This window comes from Pieris rapae, chromosome 18, assembly GCF_905147795.1.
Source record: "Pieris rapae chromosome 18, ilPieRapa1.1, whole genome shotgun sequence".
Taxonomy (NCBI): Eukaryota; Metazoa; Arthropoda; class Insecta; order Lepidoptera; family Pieridae; genus Pieris; species Pieris rapae.
In genome coordinates this window covers 254,422-278,119 of record NC_059526.1, presented here as the reverse complement: position 1 = coordinate 278,119, position 23,698 = coordinate 254,422, and the positions used below count along the sequence as shown (strand labels likewise).

The 23,698-nt window shown below is 31.6% G+C and overlaps 1 protein-coding gene across 9 annotated transcripts in view; it reads right to left on the bottom strand.

Moving 5' to 3' along the window:
* LOC110999589 (plasma membrane calcium-transporting ATPase 3) overlaps window positions 1-23,334 on the bottom strand; it is a 91,175-nt gene extending 67,841 nt beyond the window's left edge. For 4 of the 9 annotated variants that reach the window (XM_022268717.2, XM_022268720.2, XM_022268721.2 and 1 more), the window contains exon 1: window positions 3,217-3,631. The gene's annotated coding sequence lies outside the window, so the exon portion shown is untranslated. Of the gene's footprint in view, window positions 1-3,216; window positions 3,632-12,948; window positions 13,213-23,200 lie in introns of those variants that run through there. The other 5 variants (XM_022268712.2, XM_022268715.2, XM_022268716.2 and 2 more) reach the window with 2 other exon arrangements.
* Between the last annotated feature and the right edge of the window lie 364 nt (window positions 23,335-23,698).

The following is a 23,698-nucleotide window of genomic DNA, read 5'->3' as shown; positions in this document are numbered from 1 at the left end:
CTCACTTTGTGGAATATAGATCATGATTTGCTTAAATAAGTCTAATTGAAAGTGTTACTATGTCTATATTTGCCGATATTAAATCCAAATATTTGTTTTATTTAATACCTTAAACTTGAGAAGGGCCCCTTCATAGAATTTGCTACAGGCCCCGCGCTGGCTTAATCCGGTACTGGGTAGCAGGGTTGAGACAAACAGTTTAACATTTGATTTTATAAACGATAAACAATTTACAATAATTGTAGAACATAAGTTTGACTAATTGTGTGTGGTTTTTGAACTAACAAAAACTACCTCGTTATACCGTATTTGATAGCGACATTGAGAAGATACTACGCTTTGTAAGAGAAACAATACTTATACCGAAAATTCTTTGACAAAAGATTGTACGGCCTGTTCGATTGCAATATGATGTTTGTCTTTCTAAACTATTCAAAAGTGGTGATTTAAGACTTACTATTTATAGTGTTATATATATTTTCTCTATATCTATCATCTTTATAAAAAAATAGATGAAGTGCTACTGCCATCTCTGACGGTTTCTAGCTTAGTGTATAGCGCGACTATAATGCACTGATTTTGCTGATTGGTCGGTCCATATTATTACCTTCTTAGGTTTTGTAAGATTTGAGAATATAGTTTCCCGTCTTGTATGGTACCAAAATAATTATTTCCTTTAAGGTTTCCTCAGGCGTAAAGGATCTTCTACATTACGACAATTATTGAGTTCTGGAGACTAATAATCGGAATCCTGCAACTAATCTATCACGTGACGTCACACGGTCTATTCGCGCGCGTGACGCACGCGCAGTGACGATGCTCCTGTCGCGTATATTTATACCTCACTCCAACAGCGTAACTAATACTGGTCGCTTCGCTGGGTTCCACTCGTTGGGACATGCCGGCTCCTACCGACTCCGATTATTACAATATTGAACTCCATCACTGGGAAAATCCGTAATTCATGCGCGACATATTTTTTTTCGCATTGAAAGAAAAGCCAAGGTAACCGCGAGAGACTAACAGTTTTACATTTGTCTTTATAAACTACTGTATACACAATTAAAATCAATGTAGAACAGAAGTAGGCCTCAATGTTCGTATGAGTTTTAGACTAACAAAAACTACCTCGTCATTAAGCAAAAACTATGCTTTGCTAAATTTATTTTGCTCAATTTAAAAAAAAAACAAAAAATACTACTTAGTGTATAACAAGCTTTATGTTGTGCAGTGCCAAATTGCATGAAATGTATTGCCAAATAAATCCTCTGCCTCAGCTCCAGTGGTGTTGCCGATGCTTGCAGATATATTACAATAAATTTCAATAGTAAATTGTACAAATAATTTATTCATTTTTTTAATAATACTTTTTAGGATTATGTCTAATATTTTACTAGACAACTTACAACCTAAGTATAAGACTATTACCTAAAATGTAGAATAGAATATCCATTACTCATAATAAATTACAACTTATTTAGATCAGTAACTATAAATGTTTTTAATATTTGAAATTTTCCAATACTTGTAAATAATTTTCAATTGTTGTTGTAATTGCTCAGGTATTGTGTGAGTAATTTCTCAGAACTTCACATTTCACTACAACCCTTCCAAGGTATAAAAATGCTCATTGTCACATATTTTCTAAACATTATTACAAACACAGCTGTAGTAAAGATTTTTATATTCCTATTTACCATGACTTTCCCAAGTTGAACATTTAGCACTAAGCAAATAAGTATATTACATTTAAAACTTGGAAACTGACAAAGGATTAGGGTTTATATATGTGCATAAATTCCATATCTTTCATACCTTAAAATTGCCATTATAGTGAGTTGGTATGACCTAATAATGTAATTATACACCATTCTTACATGAAATAGAAAAGTTTTATTGCCAACATTGAAAAGTAAATTGTGATTGTGATTCTGACATCTATATTATATTTCTGGCAGATTGCCCATTGTTTCAAATAAGGTTTATAGGGGAACAAAACCATGTAGCCTACATTGCTCGGTCAGCTGCTTAATTAAGTGTGCCACTTATGAGACACTTTGTATGCTCAAGATTCTTTCATCTTCTGGTAATTTTTTTTAATTACTTATATAAGAATGTTTTGATAGTTTGAAAACCATTATAAATATATCATTTTATCCATACGTACAATATTTGACAAGCATATTATAAATAGTTATAAAGGTAATAAAAACAAATAAGACCTCTGAGAGGTATACGAAACATGTAATAAAACTAAATTGATCTTATGCCTGATGTAGTTTGTTTTTATACAATATTGATTATGAAACTATACTTCTATTTTATCTTCCACAAAGTATATATTTTTTACTATAGTTCAAGAATTGCTATTACAATAGTTGTAGTAGCTCCAAGTGTACAATCTAAAATTACTATGCATGTAATTATCATAATTAGTTTACTACAAAGATTTTTGTAAATAACATATTAGAATAAAACTTAAGTAAAATTATTTAATAAAAATATTACTTAAGTTAAAGTAATAAATATGTGTTAAATTCCAAATTCAATTGCATTCTGAAAATAGATTAGTAAGTATGTATAGTAGTATAATTTGCAGTAAATTAAGTTCTACTAATCTATAGCTATATGCTACTTTAAATAAGAGTAAGTGTATTTATTAATTTGTTATTTATATGAGAAACCTTATTATATGTACTTATAAGAATCTAAGATGATTTGTAGTACCTATAATATTTTTATAAATATACATATCACAATCCAGTTTATTACAATAAATAAGCCTAGTTGCATTTAAAGTTAGATTATAACTTTCTTTTTTAAAATATGTTTTAACATTGAATATTTAGATTTGAATTAGACCTCATAACCTAAAAATTCACAATATTGAAAATTATGTACTAATAATACCTACGCGGCTTGTTCACCAAGCCGGTTTGTCTTGCTTTAGATAATACTCGAGTATTTATTTTTACCCATTACGCACACAGCTGTCTGCCTCTCGCCCGGACAAGGGACAGCGTGATTTTTAACAATTCAATGAATCTTTACATAACTTCTTATGCTTGTAATACTGATCAAAGTTATCCCATTATAATTATTTGCTAAATTTTGATTAAATCTTTTCTAAGCCGACACAAAATCAACGTTCTTATATAGCCGTGCCCAAAATGTTTGCGGTATATAGTATTTTAAACGATATACACAAATTCTTACCTGTTTCTTTATCGCTAATAGCTTGAAACTGGAAAAAGGCACTGGAATACAGTTTGATGATGAAAAAATTCACAAAATCCTGCACTTATACGCAAGAGTACACTTGGGCGTGCAAGCACTTTTTCACAGCCGGCGATGAGTAATACACAGGGTATTGTTGGAACACGAACGGTTAATCGAAAATCACCGAGTACACTAACTTTATTTCTATTTTTCACAGAAAGACTTAATTGAACAGGAACGAAAAAACGCGCCAACTGTCAAACTAAAAACCTACAAGCACCAACACTACGCGCCACCGCGCGGTCCGAGTCCGCTCAACTGACTGACAGTCACAATCCACAGATCACAAATCGCAATTCGCGACTCACAAGACGTCTCTCCGTAACGACTAACGGCTCCTCGAGTCAAAGCTCACGACTCACGAGTCACGACAATACGATAATATGATTCTCTATATATATATCTCTAACGATACCCCATAATATAGTAGTAATCTCATTCGATAGACATTTAAGTTAGGTATACATAGCCTTGAAAAAACGTTATCTTCATCGGTCTTGTACAGCATAATTTGTCGCAATTTGCATAAGACTTATATTTATTTTATCAAATTAAACAGCAGCAACTTTCTTATCACATAATTGACAAAATATTAAACTGACATTGTTCTTATCTATACCTCTTTGCGACAAAAAGAGTTAGTAATTGATGCGATAAAGTTATGCGACTAATTTAAAAAGATCGGATAGAAATACAAAATCTCGCAAACGTGATGTCGTTCAAACTTCTGCGGGATAGACGATCGGTAGACGCGCATGCGTCAATCAGCGAACGGTCGTACTACGTCAGTGAATGACAAGCTCTGCGTTTGTATAAGGAGATCGATTTTAAAGAAATGTATTGTCCTGAGAGGAATAATTGAGTTTTCGTTGGGAAGAAAATTGATCTTATATCTTATGAGTTCTGAATAGGGTGTGAGAAGAATTCCGTTATTTGAAGAATTGAAAGAAGCATATTATAGGATGCGCCATCTAGTGATGTCGTGTCACAAGTATCTATATAAGTGAGTCAGCCTACTGACAGAAATCCGACATCAAACTCTTCAAATCGTATAAAACCACACACTTAATTCACGAAACGTGTTTTATTTTAGTTAATATATAAACTCTACATCTTAATAACATGCTCCTTTTACATATTGCCAAGTGTAATTAATTTCACATTTTAATATTAAAAAATTTGGTAATAAAAACCAATAAATTCAAATATTTTTATTATTATTTAGAGTTTGATCCAAATTATGATAAGAATGTGCGTCAATGCTTTATCAGGAATGTACTTAATCAATATTATTATTATCAGGTATCGGCAACTTTTGCGATCCAATTAATATATTAAATATTAATTGAATGGCAATTTTGTCAAATGTCAAAGTAAGGTTACAACAAAAACTATAGACGATTATATGTTTACTTATATATATATATATATATTACATACATTAAATAAGTAACCATAAATAATTTTAGGAGTTATTTTTGACTTAATAACGAATACTCTTACTATAATACTGGTTTTCAATTGATGGTAATTTTTTAAAAAGTCTTCGGACACTTATAAATATTAATTCCGCATTAATGAAAGGCAGAAGATTCAGTAGCGCTATTACGTAATCTAATTTACTAGCAATACACCTCGGTTTCACTCGCGTAGATAACGATCTTGTTTTGGAAAGTCTACTCGTAAGTCTAGTCGGAAGATTTTTGTTAAGATAAAAGTTTTATTTTACTCAGTTTTCTTAGTTTTAAGTTACTTCCTTACATTCATAATCTGATCAATATACAGATTTAACCTTATTTTTATTTTTACAACGAATTTACATCTAATACATTTTTAATATCATTTACGTAGGAAATGTTTTTTAATATTTTTTAATCAGTCCAGGAATCCAGATTGATTAAATTGTTGAAAAAAAAAATAAAATAAAAATGCTAAACTTTTTTCTATAATATTAGAAAAGAGATTTATTTGTAGATCTTCAGTGTCTTTGAAACAAAATTTTGGGTAATTTTGTTTTGCGACAACAAAGTAATTTCACGTTTTGGAGGAATTTTTAAGGGTAATTTTTTCTTTAAGTAAAAAAGACCAGGGGCCTTAGTTACGATGCCTGCATACACTACGTATGCAGAAAGTGTAAAAATAAATTTCTATGAAAATGATAGTTCGTGGCGACAAATTTTACGCTGTACACCTGAAAGTTTCGCAGTACAAAAATTTAAAACCTAATACTGAACTGAAAGAAAATATTTTTTCATTATGTTTGACTAGATTTGCTATACTTTCATTAGACGGGATTACAATAAAAATAAGAAAAAAAGCTAAACTATAAATATTTTTAAATGAAATCGAAGCCCGAAACAGTAAACATTTGATGGCTATACCATCTGGACTATAAAGAATTGAAACAAAGTTAAATAGTGATTACTTCATTGTCTGCTCACGTTTATTTTCCACTAGATATTATGTCTGATTTCATCGGAAATTTAAAGAATCTTCTTTCCGATTCCGATTCTTTACGATCATAGTTTTCTGATATTATATATAGTTAATCAGTATGTATAGGTAGGTTCGTTAATGTAAAACATTAGTTATTTACATATATATGAGTTGCTGTACGGTTGCCTACGGTTGAAGTTTTAAATAGAAACATGTATAATATATAATTAAGAAATAAAAGCATGCAAAGACAGGAGGCTAGGTCTTATCGAGACCCTTGGTCCGTGGGGTACTAGCGCTGTAAGGCTTTTCAATGAAATAGCAGAAAGGTTATTCAATATCGCAGGAGATCGAATAGCTGGCAGCTACCTCGGGCAATGAATTAGTCTAGCTACTCAAAGGGGGAACGCTGCCAGTATCTTCGGAACTCTGCCTTTTAATTATATATTTTAATTATTAAATTTTAAGGTTAGTTATTAGGTATATTAGAATTAACTCAAAAACTAATTTCATCCCGTCGATACGTCGATACGGTAAAATCACTCAAAACTTTAGTAGCTCAGCTAAACTACTTCAATATAGAATAAATTAAGGCACATTGTAATGGCTATTGCTATTGAGTAATAGTAGTGAATATTGTGTTCATAAAATCGTAAATTAAGTTCAGCTAATCAGTCACACGACATTATTTGATAGGCGGTACGAAATTCGCCGGGTCAGTTTATAAAAATGCGGTGTGTTCAAAGTACTTTAACATTTCTTATTGTAGAAACTGTCTACGATATAAATGATATTTACTTAGTTACTGTTAGACATAGACTCGCGTATAAACTGGAAAAATCATTTAGATTAAAATTGTCTAAATATGCACTTCGCGAAATTAAGAAATCCACAGGTATGAAAACCGCTCTAGTCACCTGCTACACGTATGCATACTCATGGTTGAGCTATGGTGTTATCTTATGGGGTAACAGCGTAGATGCCACTGCTGTATTTACAAGCCAAAAAAAACTATTAAGAATTTTTGAGTAAATATAGGAAACATTGACTCATGAAAGCCTCACTTGATTCTGAACAAAGTCCTAACCTATATATATATATATATATATATATATATATATATTGTTTAAATAAGAGTTAAGATACAAAGGCCAACTGGTTCCACCTACGTCCAGATTGGAATTGTATCAATCAGGACCATTGACCTCCTCACTAAAAATATATAACAAATTACGGTAAAGTTTGAACAGCCAGGCAAATAACTTGAGAGTTACCCGTAAAGAAATTATTATATAAGAAATGTTATTACACTGTTACAGAGTATCTGACCGAAATAGGTTAATTTCTTTTATAAAAGTTATGTTTATTAATAATGTAAAGTACAGTCGCCTTTTCGCAATGTGAAGCCAAAGCAAGTAACCAAATAAATAATGTATCTTGTAAGAATAGAAATGTATATGAATAGAATAAACTTTGATGAAGCATGCCCTCCCTAACCCAGGTCCTTATTTTAATCATATATAATTATAATGTGTCACGTGTAAAATATCAACATTAGGAATGCAATAAAAATTTGAGTTTGAGTACTTAAATGAAACAGCACTTGCTGACAGAAATAAAGTCTCTATCTAACGAATAACATATTTATAATAAAGGATTTAATAATTATTGCGACGTTCTCTTGATAAGGGTAGAACAAGAAATTGAATTGCAAATTTTATGTAAGTAAATATGCAAATTCCTTTCAAACCACAAGCAGTTTCGAAATGGACGAAACTATATCTGATTTTATTTCCGTTTTTCTAATTGTGAAAATTTACTTAATATTTCAAATAAGTTTGAAGCTTACGTTTTAAGATTTAGTTATTGAATTGAATTTTTGAATTTCGTTAGATCTTTTCCACCAGGCTTAGATTAAAATGGTTAAATTAAAAAATTATGATGTAAATTATTAGTATTACGTGTATCAAAGAGGCTTAATCTTTGATACACGATATAGACATAATTTTTATAGACATAGACAAATTATTTATTACAAACAAAACATAATAGTTTATGTTTTTAATAAGAACGTTAAACAATAAAATATTTTATTAGATAAAATAGGCTACCATTAACTGTGAGTAAGAATATTATAAAGAAAAACATTTTTAATTATTAAACCAGTTTAAAAGTTGCTCGCGAATTTGACTACTTACACAGCTGGGGTTCGAACCTAAAACCTCAGTACTTAGTACTTATCGGACGCGAAATTATCACGCCTAGATTCGTTAAGGCGTTATTATTTCATGGAAGGTATGAGCTATGAAATTTTCCCCTATTTGCACATACGCTTGTAGAAGCTCAGTCATAATTACCAGTAATATCTTACACGCTTAAAATATGTAATTATATAAATTGTAAACGCATTTTTGATATTCGCATAAGCATATAGAAAAATACTGCAACGTAAGTCGTGATAATAGTACCGCATTGACGCACGGTCGGTTGTTTTTGACGTAAATCTTGGAGCTATCGATTGATCAAATTATCAGGTATGATTATTGGTAATCTTAAGCACCTGGCTTATGTTATACATATAAATATTTTAATATTTATAAGAAAGTTTATTTATTCAATTAGTTGATAAATGTTTTCAATAACGCTAGATTTAAATAAAAATGTTTAAAATAGCAATGCAAAGAGTAGCAACTATTCATGTTACAAATATTGATGTCATTTATATTATACTATATAAAGCTGAATTACCACATTTAAATAATTAACTCATCGCCTTTTATTATGAGGTGAAATCCCTGACAGGGAATGGTTTTCTGGGTTTCGTATAGAGTCGAATAATCAGCGTCTGAAGATTTGATTTTCTTTTGCGAGATCTTAGCGAGTGCTTAGCTAGCGGTTTTGGGTTAAATACTAATGGCAATTCGGAAATGTGGTTAAAAATTAGCTGGTCACCATACTTAGCTCAAATTGCCCTTTCTGGAAAAAAATTTCCTTTGGGATAGCATTTCAGTAATGTGAAACACACGACCAAATTGTGGTATTCTATCCCTTTGGATAAACATAGGTCGACTAATAATCAGGATATAGGGGTCATGTTATAATATTGTTTACTGAATGTCGCACTTTGGCAGCAGGAGATTTTGAATCACAACACCATTTCAGTGGAATGTAAGAGCAACGAGAATTTAAATGTTTGTGACCCGCCTACAATCCGGCGCCTTGACAAGTCCAGCTAGCAGGGTGGGAACTCTGTTACTTGCCACACTCTCGTTTCTAACCAAATGCGGTGTGGAAAGATTTATAAAGGTGCTCTAAAAACTGCTCACCAGTCACTTTGCAAGTAGGTGACTTTAGAAACTTGGAATGTACGGGGTTTGCTAGAACCAGGATAAGAGGATATTATAGAGAAGGGGGAAGAAGTTTATAACGAAGGAATAAATCTGTGAAAATAAATGAAGTGACCATAAATTTTAGGTGGCAGTGATGAGCATCGAGCTAAATAGATGCCAGCGAATTATTTAACCGCCATAAAGACGGCCTAATTGATTAAGGCTAAGCTCCAAGGAAAACAATGATAACTGAAGAAACAAAGGTAAAAAGGAACTGCTAAAATGTACCTTTAGATCATGACCGTACAAAATGCGAAACAACTCAGCAAAACAGAAATCCATAGCTGAGTATAGAAATCTATATACTTCAATCCGAAATTAAAGATTAAAACCAAAAACTGTTCCGGTAGTGACATTTTACGCGTTAGAGTTGATGCAGATAGCAAACGAGACTTTTATTGCTAGGTAAACGGAAAGAGGAGTCGTATTAATACTGAACTAGGGCAACAGCCAAATTTAAATAAACTAAAACAAAAACACTTCATCCTTTTTTCAAGTAAGTCAAAATAATACGAGAATAATGGTAGGAGATAAGACATGTTGATTTAAATATAAATAAATCATCTTATCACCATTTACGTAATCAAAATGATTAGGTAGTAAAGTAAAGGTTTTCACGCAGTACATGTATAAAAAGAGTGTGAGATATGATACTACATTGGCCTTTCATTTTATTTTTGCAATTGAAAATTAAGAATTATAGTTTCATAACGGAGTTATTACAAAAAAATTCAAAACTAAAGCCATAATCAAAATATTAATTATCATGACTCAAATCCAGAATATTTGTATAATTTAAATTAGTTTTAACCGTATTTAATCAATAGCAAAACCGAGGTCGTTTTAGTAATTCTACTAAATAAAACAAAAGCTTTGATAACTATTTTAACACAACCCTATTAATAGAAATGTCTAACAATATTAATAAACAAAAAGTCGTTCTATATTTTGTGTGAGAAGTAAAATAGAAATATTTTAAGAATTTAATTAAAACCTTTTTATAGCTAGGAAAATTAGTAGGTACTAGCTAACACACTTCATTATTAAACAGTTGTCGTGACACATAAAACTATAATTTCAAAATTAAACCGAAAGTCAGGAAACAATTTTTAGCGTTTTGCTGTATTTGCGAAATATACAAAAATAGGTTGATCCATTAGCAATTATAAACAATCTATGATTCGATATAAAACAAACTATATTGAAATAGTCCCGTTAAAAATATTACTCAGAACGTTGCCAACTGCTTTTAAAGCAATATATCTACTGTTTTGAGCTAAAATAAAACAAAAATGATTTATTTAGAACTAGCGTATCTAGATGAAAATGTATTGTATTTTCCCATATACCGGGCTACCCGGCGACGATGACGTCACAGCCTGCGCGCGCATGATCCGCCATCGATCGAACACAACCTCTTTAGCAGCTACAGCGCTCGCATTAATCAAGATACACAATAAAGCGTTAGAATTTTGCCAATTTATCTGTTCCTTAGATTACACATTATAATTTATATTCGTACATAATTTATCATTTCACCAATACATAAAACACTTACACATTCAAATAATTTTATTGATTATATTTTCATCACAAGAGGGTTCAGATATTTAATATTTAAGATTTCAGTTACAAAAAAACTGAAATTTGATGTACTGTTTAAATAATCATTTATAATAATGTAACATTAGTCCATTACGTAGATCACAAATAAGAATTCTGTTAAATTCCTAACATGAAGTTTTCTCGTATTTGGCCTGTAGCCATTGACCTAAATAGTAAATACTCAACACAATTTTCTTGAACATTTCAATAGATATTTAGATGTTAAGCGGGAGTATGGCAGCCTCCAAATAGGCTGTAAAGATCTTACGTGATTATTTAACTACGATTTGACTTATTTTTTTGTATTCTAAATAGGAATAACAAACAGACATATTCAGTGTGTTATTATTTGCTTAATAAACTTGTATGTAATTTTCAGGAAATGATAAAACATTTAAAAACGTTCGAAAAGTGCTAGCTTTCAGTCAATTTCGATAAACAAATAAATACTATTGAATATATTTTCAATTTGATATTTTCGTTTTTATTGCGCCTGTATTAAAGTTTTTCTTTTATTAAAGACAATACACACATCTTTGCTCCTATAGTTACTGAAACAAAACACAAAATCCCACAAACGCATCAGTACTCAAAGGCATTTCCGTGCTCACAGCCACTAACGTAAAAGGCACGCAAGTGACGTAATGCACCTACTTTATCCTAAATAGGAAGGGAAAAGCTTTTCTAATACAAAGCTAATATCCGCAATTGAATGCTTAAGATAGTAGACAGGCTTGAGCGTCTGCCCTGGGCAGTTTCATGAATATTCCGAGGGTTTTATGATTTTCATACATATTATTGTTTTTCGCTTTATACGAGAGAAAATATTGTTCTATACAATAGATCGTGTAACAAATGTGAATAATAGTTTCCATCTGAGCACTTTTGCTAAAACTCGCTCCCGCTTGCACCTTGTTTGCGAGTATTGTTTGACGTTGATTTGATTTATGATCAGGCTTGCCTTTATTTCAGTTCTCTGAAAGTCATCATTCTCGTTTACGATGGGCCGATACGTTCCGAATACTAACATATTACGTGGGGACAAAAGGAATTTTAGCAGATCACGAATCATATCTAAATACATGGGCGTATGTGATAGTCTCAATATAAATAAATATCTTTAAAATTGAATTGAATATCTTTAAATTTATAATATCCCAAATGAGACATACAAAAAATTTTCATTCGTATTTTATTCATTATTAGAGAACATTTGTATTTATAATAGGTAATAATAAGCATTTAATTAGTGTAATACTGATCTAGTTACTCTATACTGAATACTTAAACGAATACTTTTGTATAATTAATTTCTATGAAAGGGAAAGATACAAAATTTTACTCCTTTGAGTCGTGGAGTCCATAAATATTTTGGTCAACGCCCATATATTACCTACCTACCGGAAAAAACAATATTAAGATATTTTAAGGTTAATTATTTATTTATTAGGTAAATTAATAAGGAAAGATAACTTTCTAGTTTTTACTTCAATAACTGTAAATTTATATGATATAATAAGACTACACTATGACGTCATGCTACGAGGTGTGACGTAGGCGCGTAGCACCGTATCACCGTATCGTAGCTGTTGACCCACTTGTTTTAATAAAGCAAAAGTTATAAAATAAGAGCAACATATATATAATAATTTCATATAAAACAATCTTTCATTCTATCTCGTCCGCATACTATCCAAATAATGTTGATTTATATATTTATAATATGGATGTCAACAAAGAGTTATTTATTATAACTATATATAAGGGCGCCAAATTTACATTCAATTTTATTGAATTTGGTTTTATTTATTCGTTCTTATAAAAATAAATATTAATTTATTCATCGGGAATGAACAACTGCCCAAAAAGACATGGGGTTTTTCCCGTGTGGTTTATGCCAAAAAATAATCTGGAATTGTTTAGGAAAAACACCTTTTGTAAGGCAATCAAGGATTATAATAATTTACTTAATACATTCATTAAAAAAAAATATTTGACTGATATATTATAAATAATATTAATTGACATTTTAATAATATATTTCACTAACGTGTTACTGTAGTGATACAATGATATAAAGAATTTACTAAAATGATATGACTCATTATGTAATGTAATATGTTACTTCTATGTAAAGTTCTTTTTATTTTGAAATATGATTGTACCATATTCTTGCAAACAGTGCTATGATATATAGCAACACCTGCTCAACACTAGGGTTAATAAGATTAAATCTTACCTTAACGCGTCGTCAGACGAGCACAAGTCGAGATTCTGCCGTAACTAGCCCCCGCATCACAGAATGTTTTATTGAAATCACTATACAATCCCAGTCACTATACTAAAAATACATATTAAGCACCGATTGTCCGAAAGTTCAAAAAAGTGCGGTTACCTAAAGCGGTTTTTGTGTGTTTTAATACGTGACGACGCACGCGCCGTATACCCGTCCCGCTCCATATAAGGCGATTGAATACAGTTGTCTTTTTCGCGCGATTGCAGTCTGTAACAAAACATTGAGTTACATATTTTTATCATATAATAAATGTCGCAGTAAATTTCTATTTCGCTAACATAAGAGGCAGACATCCGAGGAAAGCGGAGAAGACAGACCTGAGGATAAGCTAGATTTAATAATAATATTAATTAATAAGTTGACATGGGTCTGATGTTTATTAGACGTTGTAATCAGGGTCCGATCTCAGGTGTGTTCTTTAGATGAGGTTTGGAAGCCTTTAAGCTGGGTAACTCTTTTTATAGCGTGTGATTGGTTAGCCGTCATTGCATTTGTCGATATATTTTTCATATCTTTATACCTCCGTATATAGAATGTTTTTCATAGGCGATCACATTGTCACAAGAGTTCAACAAGAGATTGTTGAACTCTTATTTTTATTTATTTATTTATTAACACTTCGTTGCATTACATAAAAGGAAAATATTAAACATAATATTTTCCTTTTAATGAAAAGCAACTGGCGGCGGAACAAAAAGAAATAAAAATAAATTAAACTAATACAGGTTACATAAAACAAAACAAAAGTAAACAGTGCACATGAATCATGTCAATCTAATTCAAGAACTCTTGTGACAATTTTTAAAATTTTAATTAAATCGGTTAAGCCAAGTAAAAGTTTAGTTTAGTCACGCTAATATTGTTTAGTTTAAAAAAAAACAACATACCTATGTTTACTACCTAGTAAAAATAGAATTAAATTAAGAAAAATAAAATATTGTAAATTTTAATTGGAAAAATAATCGATTAAAATTTACTAAAATAAAAATCGGTATATTTTTTTAAGTGAAAATCTATCATAGTCGATTTTTTTTCCCGACATTCTCTCTGGTCTTTTATTACCCGGACCTCGAACTATTAGGTATACTCGATCTACTATACGATGCTTTAAAGAGATATTGATATACACGCATCGATGTTTTTTTTAATGGATGAATGGATGACAAAATCAGTTAATCAAAGAGAGAATTAGAATATCACATCCCTATTGCCTATCCTATAATATATCCTATATCTTTAAACGAGCAATTCTTGTATATATATATATATATAATTGGAATCTCGGAATCGGCTCCAACGATTTTCATGAAATTTAGTATACGGGGGGTTTCGGGGGCGATTTCTAGAAAATGTCATTTTATTCGTGCTTTATCAACTTAAACATAGAATTGCTCGTTTAAAGATGTCAGTCAAATAAAAACTTAAATTTGAATATAAATATCTTTATTCGATAATTATATTAATATTTCATCATTTTATTAGTATGTTATTCGTACTTAAATATAATTTCCAAAAAACACAATTTATAAAAAGAAAAAAATACCGAGCAAAGCTCGGTCATCCAGGTACTGTAAATTATGCTCGCGTATTAATCTTACGTCTTACGAATAAAGAAGTTGTGATTTGTAAAATTCCAACAGAATTGTCTTAGACATCACTAAAAGACAACCGTTAAAGTGAAGGGCCGAAAAAGGAAAACAATCACCTTCTCAAACAGCAACTAGTTTCTTACATTTATATTGTAGGTACATATTTGATTTTATTTTAACGACAGATCAGATGCACCTACAACTCGTTTACAACCTAATATATACAAAATAAAAATGATAAATTAGTCACTTAATATTATTTAGTGCCAACGTAATTATTTTATTCGATTCGAGCGCAATATATTAACGCCTACGATAATATTGAGAGCATTCATTCACTAAAATGTTGATTGACACGTGATAAAATGGTAAAAACAAAAGTTTTGAAAATATTTTTTTTCATAAATTTCAGTTTTGTTCAGTTCAGTTGTAATTAAAAAAAAATTGATATTATAAATATATTTCGAAACGAAAATGTAAAATAGCGGTCGAAGCTTCTACACAGTGGCGTTGAGAACATCTCTAAACGGTCAAGTACCACATTTTTTTTTTTGGGATGTTTCGAACACAGAGAAATAAGAAGTGTTAAATGAGAAGAGAACTTAGACCAGCTTCTCGTACACTGACTTACTGCGTAGAAAAGGACCACCGGTGGTACTAACTGGCCGCTCTTTAATATAGTGTCAAATTGAAATAACTTCGTCACCGCGATTGGCAATTAGCGTTTGAGGGTAGTTGTAAATTTTGGATCACCCTTATATGTATATATATATATATATATAAATATGACTGTTGATAATTTAAGCGCCCTCTATTGACGGGTAGAATCTATGTACGAAAATGAAATTCCGATCTTCCATGCGTTAATCAAGAAATCAACTTATTTATTACGACGTCCTCAGAGCATTTTAGGTCAGTATTTTATGACCTGTAAGTAGGAATAGTCGTAAAATTGCTAGCAATTAATATTATGCAGATGAGTCTGGACCATTTCGCTTATGAGTAATCAAAATCTAATAAGGAATATTGGCGCCTTCTGCGTGACGTCATCTAGAACCTTTTGAAAACGTTAAAAGTGATAATCTATAAACCTATATTTTTGAATAAGAACGAATGTGGTGGTAGTTATAAATACAATTATTATTTTTCTTTAAGGGGTTTTTTTTTAATGATTTTGAAAGCAATAAAAGCAATTAATCCTCTCCTTGTTTTCTCAGCCTGTGGCCATTGTAGGCAAACACAAAAGCCTTCAGGGCTGAGATGACGTTTGCACTAAAAGCTACTTATTGTCGAAACTAGGTCGAACAACGCGATAAAACTTCCACGCTTCTTGGCTTTTCTTGCGAGTTTCGACATTTAGTTTGATTAATTAATAAAGACGTGTTTTATAAGTGTCTTTTGTATTATAACTATAATAAAAGATCTCATATTAAAATTATTGCAGTGCGCCTGTAAGAGTATTCTAACTATAATAAAAGATCCAAAGACGCTTCCGGCGCTAAAGATTTCAAAATGTTTTTAACGGGATTTTTTTAAACATTGCCAATAACCTTAAAACCAACGGTTTTGTTTTCCTGTCTACAGATAAAAATGCAATGGAGAACAATATTGCTATTTTTTGCGACTAAGATACCTAAAACATATTTATTCGCGTTAACGTTTGGCGCCTGAGTGGCGTCTGATCGCCCTTGAGCCTCCCCCACCCTGTAAAGCCTTGACATTAATGTTAGGAATATTGAAGGACACACGCAATTACGCATCACAAGAAACTATTATTTATTTTTTATTAATAAAGAGATCGCTAAAATTAAGACCATGTTTTTACATGAACATTAAGTGTATAAAAGCTTAATTTATTCCTTTATTTTAATGCCAAATAAAAAATTCACTCATTAATTGCAACACAATATCGGTGTGGAGTTTTTTTTGTAACATGAAGCAAACGGGCCGGAGGCTCACTTAATGGTTTGGCAATGTCAGTGTCCATGGGTGGTGGAAGGCTCGCTCCTGCGTTGCCGGTCTTGTGATTATTAAAGGGCAATGTGAAATACAATCAGAGGTTGAATTAAGATTGAAGAAATACGTACGACTCTATGACGAGATTTCGAGACCACTGTTTGCCAAAATTCATGTGTAGAACATCTCAAAATGATGTTTCAGACAATGTTAATATTACAAAAATTTTAGATGATATTAATATGTTTAAAATTTTCTATACCACAGGCAACAGGCCAGACAAAAGTTAATACGATATTATTAGACTGTTTGGCGGAACGAAGTTAGCCGGGTCGGCTAGCTTATTATAAAAAAGCTTGTCATTGATTCGAATATCATTAATATATGCTTAAATCAAAATTATTACGATTCAAACATGTGGGTCATATTTGAATCACTGTGTTGCTATATACTACTATTACAAAATTACCCTCAATTGATCTAGAGGAATTACCGACTTTAAGGTTGAACGATAATTTCAGGTTTAGTGCGTCCAATGTACATGGTACATAAATGTAAATTGTAATTTTCTTACAGTCATGACAAGAGCTACAAATGAATTTATTCATATAATTTAATTTATCGAATAAATATGGATGTAATAACTTTATATATAATTATATGATAAATAAAGTGCCTTAAACCTTGTACAATACTCCTTTTGTCCCCGGTGTGTTATTTCAATAGTAAGTGTGTGGATTCAATTAATTATTTATCTATCGTATTGTTGAATTCAATATGTTTATTTTGGCCATACTATCGACTTGTTGGCTAGAATTCAATGACGTACGTGTCCAATCATTTGTGACCTCTCGATCTTCATAAATGTAGATTAGATCTTAGCTGAACTGGTCAAAAATCACTTCTTCTAGCTTTCGGTGGATTACAATAATTTTGATTATATTGCTATTATATATAAATAGTCCAAGCATACATGTTACTTACTAATTTGAAGTATTTGTGTTTATATGATCAGATTTATAAGTGCAATGAATAATAAGAATAAGTTCTTATTAACGTCTTATTTTATTAATATTATTTCTTATATTAAGAATTATTATGTTACCTATATGAATAAATAAATTTTGACTTTTATTAAATTGTGGCTTGGTACTGAAATGAAATTAGCATATAAACTTAGGATTTGACTCCATTAGAACTTTGCTTTGTCATTTAAAAGAAGAAAAGACGATATTTGTGATTTCAAAGAATAACAAAATAACACAGTCAAGATGACTTTCAGTAGCGAATTCGCCGAGTCTATTATGACTGAACCTGTGGTTTTTCTTTGGATTTCTGTCAGACGAGTTCTTTATGGCGGGGGATTGATGGATGGATTTAATTTGTACCTTTTGCGTCAGTTTCTACTGCGATATCTTGTAGTCAAAATTGCGGTCAATTTTTATATGTATAACGCATATAATGCACGGACATATTTGGAAGGCTTGACATGTCGACCGCCCACAGTACGCGGGGGTGACCGAGTTCCGTAGGGCTTCGTTAAACCGCTCAGAAGGTGACGGACCATTACCATACAAATTAGTTTCGCCAATGACATGCAGATTTTGCTTTTTAGGAAGATCGTGTTTATTTTTAGTATTACACCATTTATATGATAAAATAATTATTTTGAGTTCAAGTTATAATATATGTAAATTACATTTGAATACATATTTTCGTTTTATTCGAATAAAAAGCAATAAAAGCGTTATATGCGGTGGCCCTAAAACATTAATGCGGCAGGAAGTGGCACGCGCTAACCCGCAATTGCCCGTTTCCTGAACGACACATGCTGGCATTAGTTCCATTGTTACTAACGACACGATTTTCTAAAAGAATTTAAACTCTATGAAGACTGAATAAATTTGTAAATTAAAAGCTATGTGAGACATAAAATTCGAATATTATATGTTTTTTCATTTTGTTTATTTTTCATATATTATTTATTTTAGGCGCGTATTAAAAAAATCGGACCTAGGAAAAACTTTTTAAATTTCATACTTATTTGCTATCGTATAATGGAAACGCACTTTAGCCATTTAAACAGTTTGCGTGTTTCGAATAGTACTGCGACAGAGTTACGACTCTTTATTGCTTGCGATTTGCGTCCACGACTGCAGACATTCCAAGAGCGATTTAAAAAACGACAGGTAAATTAAAAAACTTAATGTGAATTAATAATATAATTAAAAAAGAACTTGAAAAAGGAAAATACTAAACGAATTCTAGACTTTCCTTAAATTTAGATTCTGTTCCCTTTGTACGAACAGGCGTTAATTAAGGATTCAATTCGGCGCCTAGTAGATAGTACCGGTGACCCAAGAGTGCTTCGCTCAATGAATAAGTATAGCGACAGCACATACAGCTAGGAAATACTGCCAGCGGTAAAGGTACACTACCACAGGAACCAAATATATGTTATTTTATCGCATAGTTTGAAGGATCAATTCAGGTTCCGTCGCGAGTTCGATGGGACGATTTTTGATACAAATTGAATGAACTAAATTTGATAACCGGTGAGGTCACGTAGAAATCTAATCTGGGTGGTTTATTGGACGTCATGGTATGAATAAGCGATGCAGTTAAGTTGTAGCTTATCATTGGGTTAGAATAAGAGCTATTGCTAGGCCCGATAGACTAGTTTCAAAAAATTCTATTCAAAAATAGTAACAACTACTTGTGTGCCCACATAAATAAATTATTTATATACTTATTATTTCAAATTATAAATTTTTTACCTAATCCAAAGACTGTGTTCAGACTAAGATAGGTGCCTGACCTATCTTAGTCTGTACATAGCACTTGGTCTTGAACTAATCGTGGTAAATGTTAAATGAAAATTTAGGATTTACCAATAATATACATGAGCGAAATGAACTTTTTGATATTTAATGATATATATTTAATTGATCAAGAACACAGTCCGTTATAGAAGACGCTTGTACTAAGGACGTATCTAACGTAAGTCAAATCGTTTAGCGTCGAGCCGTTCTGGCGTCACGCCAACCAGACGCAAATAGACACACGGACACAACTTTTTAATTGACTTCACGTTATATTGTATCGTTTATTGATTTTACTAGTTACATATACAGTCTCCTGTACAATAGTTTTTTTAGAGAAAGAAAATATAAAATTTAATAAATGATGATGGCCTCCCAACAAATCAATTAATAGTCTGAATCCTTATATGTATAACAACTGTTTATTCCAAAGTTAGTTAAAGAGGATGATTTGTTCAATCAGACCGTGCATAATATCAGGGGTCGTTTGGCCAGAGAGCCCCGCGGGACAAATCTATTAGATTGCATGACCTAAACGAATGTATTATTTATGACTACATTTCGTTGGATCTTTTATTTAAGTGTGAATTTATCCCGACAAATCCCCATACACACGTTTGCCTTATTCCCAATTCTGTTTAAAAAGTTAGTAATTTCTTAAATATTCCGAATCTATGTGATTATCAGCTTTTATTTAAATATTTATCAACCAACTTAAAATCATTCAAGAAACAAAAAGAAGGAAAGAAACATTTACTAACACGCACACATAGAACACTTTAATAGAGATACGCTCACTGTGAACATTTGACTAAGCCCCAAACCACTGATTTTCAGTAACCATTACGATGCAACAAAACGTGATCCCTCCTTTCCATCTGCAGCCGACATAAATATTCTCTGTACTAAACTTTAAAGGCAAGCGCAGGTTAAATATTCCGTTATGGTGGAGGTATTTTTCAACATTTTGTTGCATTGAACCTAAAACTCCCTCTGAAAGCTGAAAAGGAATAGGAATTCCCATCATATTTTGCTAGGTGGTCCTACTCGGATATCTTTCATTAACTTCGAAGAATTAATCTTATCGGAGATGTAACGAGGCTTATTTGTTTCAGCAATCCCTAAAGGCCAGCTGTAAACGCCTTCTTAAAAGGCTGGCACCTACGAACGTCCACGGGCGGAAGCATCTTAACCATTTGTCCCTTTAAAAAATTTCGGTAACTTTGTCATTGCAATTTTTTCTCTAAATTGTACTTTCAACACATTGACTATATAAATAATAGATATTGACTACAGGCTATTAATATTATAGCTTATATTACGTTATCATTAAAAATACCGACCAAGCTTTTTTGACACATTCGTACCCGCTTAGACAATGAGGTGTCTACGCATGTCGGTATAGTAAACTTAGGTTTAATTATATTCATCTGTAGAAATCTTTCCATACTTCCATATTGTTTAATGGTAATCAAAACTAATACAAAGTATGTATTATACATAAGTTGATAATCTAATTAATGACCTCCGACCTACATCGAAGCCTGGATATCTAGACAAGATACAGTACAGGTACGTATTGTTGGAAGACCATTATAACAAGAGCCCCACCTAGTTAACGATTAATCGATATTTTCTACTGTACTATGTTAAGGGCGACGCTGATCGAGATCTTTATAAAATGGTCGATTCTATCTTCCTATAGTAGAAGCGCTGCTGGAAATACTGAGAATAAAATAGATTAATAAACTGTAAAATACTTTACGGTGCTTAATTTTTATAGGGTAATCAATTGTTGTAAGCGAATTATTTAATTTGTATGCGGCTTAAAAATCTAGATAACTGCAAAATGCAAAAAACATATAATTTTAATTAGACTTTTCTCACAAAAAATAAAAATAGCATCGATATATGTTTATTGGCAACATGCAAAAGGTTTTATTTATTTATCGCAAAATGTACTCATTCTTTTCACATGTCGTAACTTTATAACATAATCACTGAATAACGAGCTATTATTAGTCATTTCTTTTGTGAACGTGCTGTTTAGATAGCCCCATAAAATAAGAAAATAATTGTAATTTTGTTTGAAATCTTGGTAGATTTGATGGTGAATTATCGTTAATAATATATATTTACAAATAACGATTCTCTTGCTATGTTTTTTCTAAAGCATTTTTTTATATGTTCACTAATCTAATTATTTATTTGAACAATAAATACTGAAACGTATAAAATCATTTACTAAAAATCGTACAACTTGTGAAGCTCGTGAATTCTGCAATACGAATGCAATCCTAATATTAATATTTGTTGAAGTTGACCTCTGACATTTGGCGGGTGGTGGGTCAGCAGGGCACTGAACCAACGACCCCAGCCTCTTGCCAGATCCCGCGAACAGCATGTTACGTAAACCGATTATTTTATGAGAACTGCGGTTGGAAATGCCACATATTATTAAAATCTATGTAATTTATAAAAATAATCGCTGTATCTTGTAGATTATGAGTATGATTTCAGGAACTGTTTTTATGCCTATACAGGAGAGAATTTTAAATATGGTAACTACAACTTAGACCATAAATCTAATGGTTTTTTCAACTAATTTAAATTATTTTTTTACCACTCTGATTACTAAAACATTCACCTGATAGCCTAATCATTTTTACAAAATAAATGTTTAGTAATACTTAGGTATCGCAGTTCTCTACATAAAAGGCTTCCTTTCGCTTACTCGCCTGAGCTTAAGAAAGCTTAGGATCGACCTAAAAGTTTATTACAATTTAATACGTATTTACATATTTCTAACGAACGGATTCTACCGAAACCAAAATTATGTAGACTTTTTGAAAAAAGGTAATGTGCATTATTCGTACGTATATATTTACACTATAAATAATTATTTTTGTTAGTAATTTATCTAATTATTTATATATATTTTTATATCATCATTTAATAAATCAAATTCAATAAATTCTAAAATACTTACTATCTTACAATAAGACATTATAAAATTTACTCGAAAAATTGCTAGGCTAATAATTATTGTATTATCTAATAAAAAAACTTTAACTCTGTTGATAAAAAATAAGTTGTCTGACGAAGTTGCCTCCTATGTACTATCCATTTTATCGTTATATTTCAAGATTTCAATATGAAATTGTAAAATTAAATTACTAGTTTGTATAACATTCAGTCATTCTAGTCGATCACTTTTAGTTACAGGCACGCCCTTTGCAAAAATATGCTAAATTGGTACACTCGGCCGCCCACTGTTTACGATAATAATTAAACTAATAATTCAGCCAAACAGGAAGGCTAGTATAATATGTCAAAATCAAGGATACTACAAAAATATATACATCAGAATTTAATTCATTGTACGCAGTCAATATGCTAGCAGCTGGCGACATCTATCAAAGTTTTTCCGTAACTTGTTGAACTAATTTTACACCTAGCTTACGATTCTCATAAATTAACTAGATTTTCTGTAATAATATTTCATATTATTATTATATTTCTTTATGAATGAGGTCGTCAGAGTTTTCAGTGATGAAATAGGTTATGAAGCGTTCAATGAAATTAGTGCAATGAAACTTCCTGAAAGCTGAAATAGCGTAAGCATAATCTTACGTTATAGGCACAGGCACTCCCAATCACACACTATCGATCTGAAAAGGACCCCAAGCCGGTACCACAATTACATAATTGCTGGCGACACGCGAAAAACGCCCGTAAAACTTGCTCTGAGATGGAAAGAATTCCCATGCACAATGGCTATTTCGGCGCTGCGCCGGCGACGCTTGCAACCTTGAATTGGGAACGCACCTTTAATTTTAGCCGGATAACCTAGATACGGGAACCATTTCGAGTGCGATCGATATTCGCCTGCGCACTTCGAGCGCGATACGGGCGTGAGGAGCGGCGGACCGCGACCGACTGGGACTCTCGCTCGCCCTAACCTCTGCAACTGCTAAATCGCTGCTATTTTGCTGATAGGATTTCACCGGGAACATTTTTCACTGTTATTTACTCATTCGCTGTTATAAATCGCTATGGATGTATAAAAATCAAAACTAATTCTGATTAAGGAAATCTACTGCTTTTTTCGCGTAGTTCATAGCTTGTAGACCTCGCGTAGTAATTGTACGTAGCAGACCCGTAGCCACCGTAGACTACAATTTATAAAAAAATAAACACCTTTAAATTGTTTGTACAGATTTACCTAGAAATAGCTATACCTAATTCGTAGACAATAAATATCGATTGTCTAACACTTGTCGAGTTGTCGTCGTATAATTATCTTAGGCTCTCAATATATTTTCT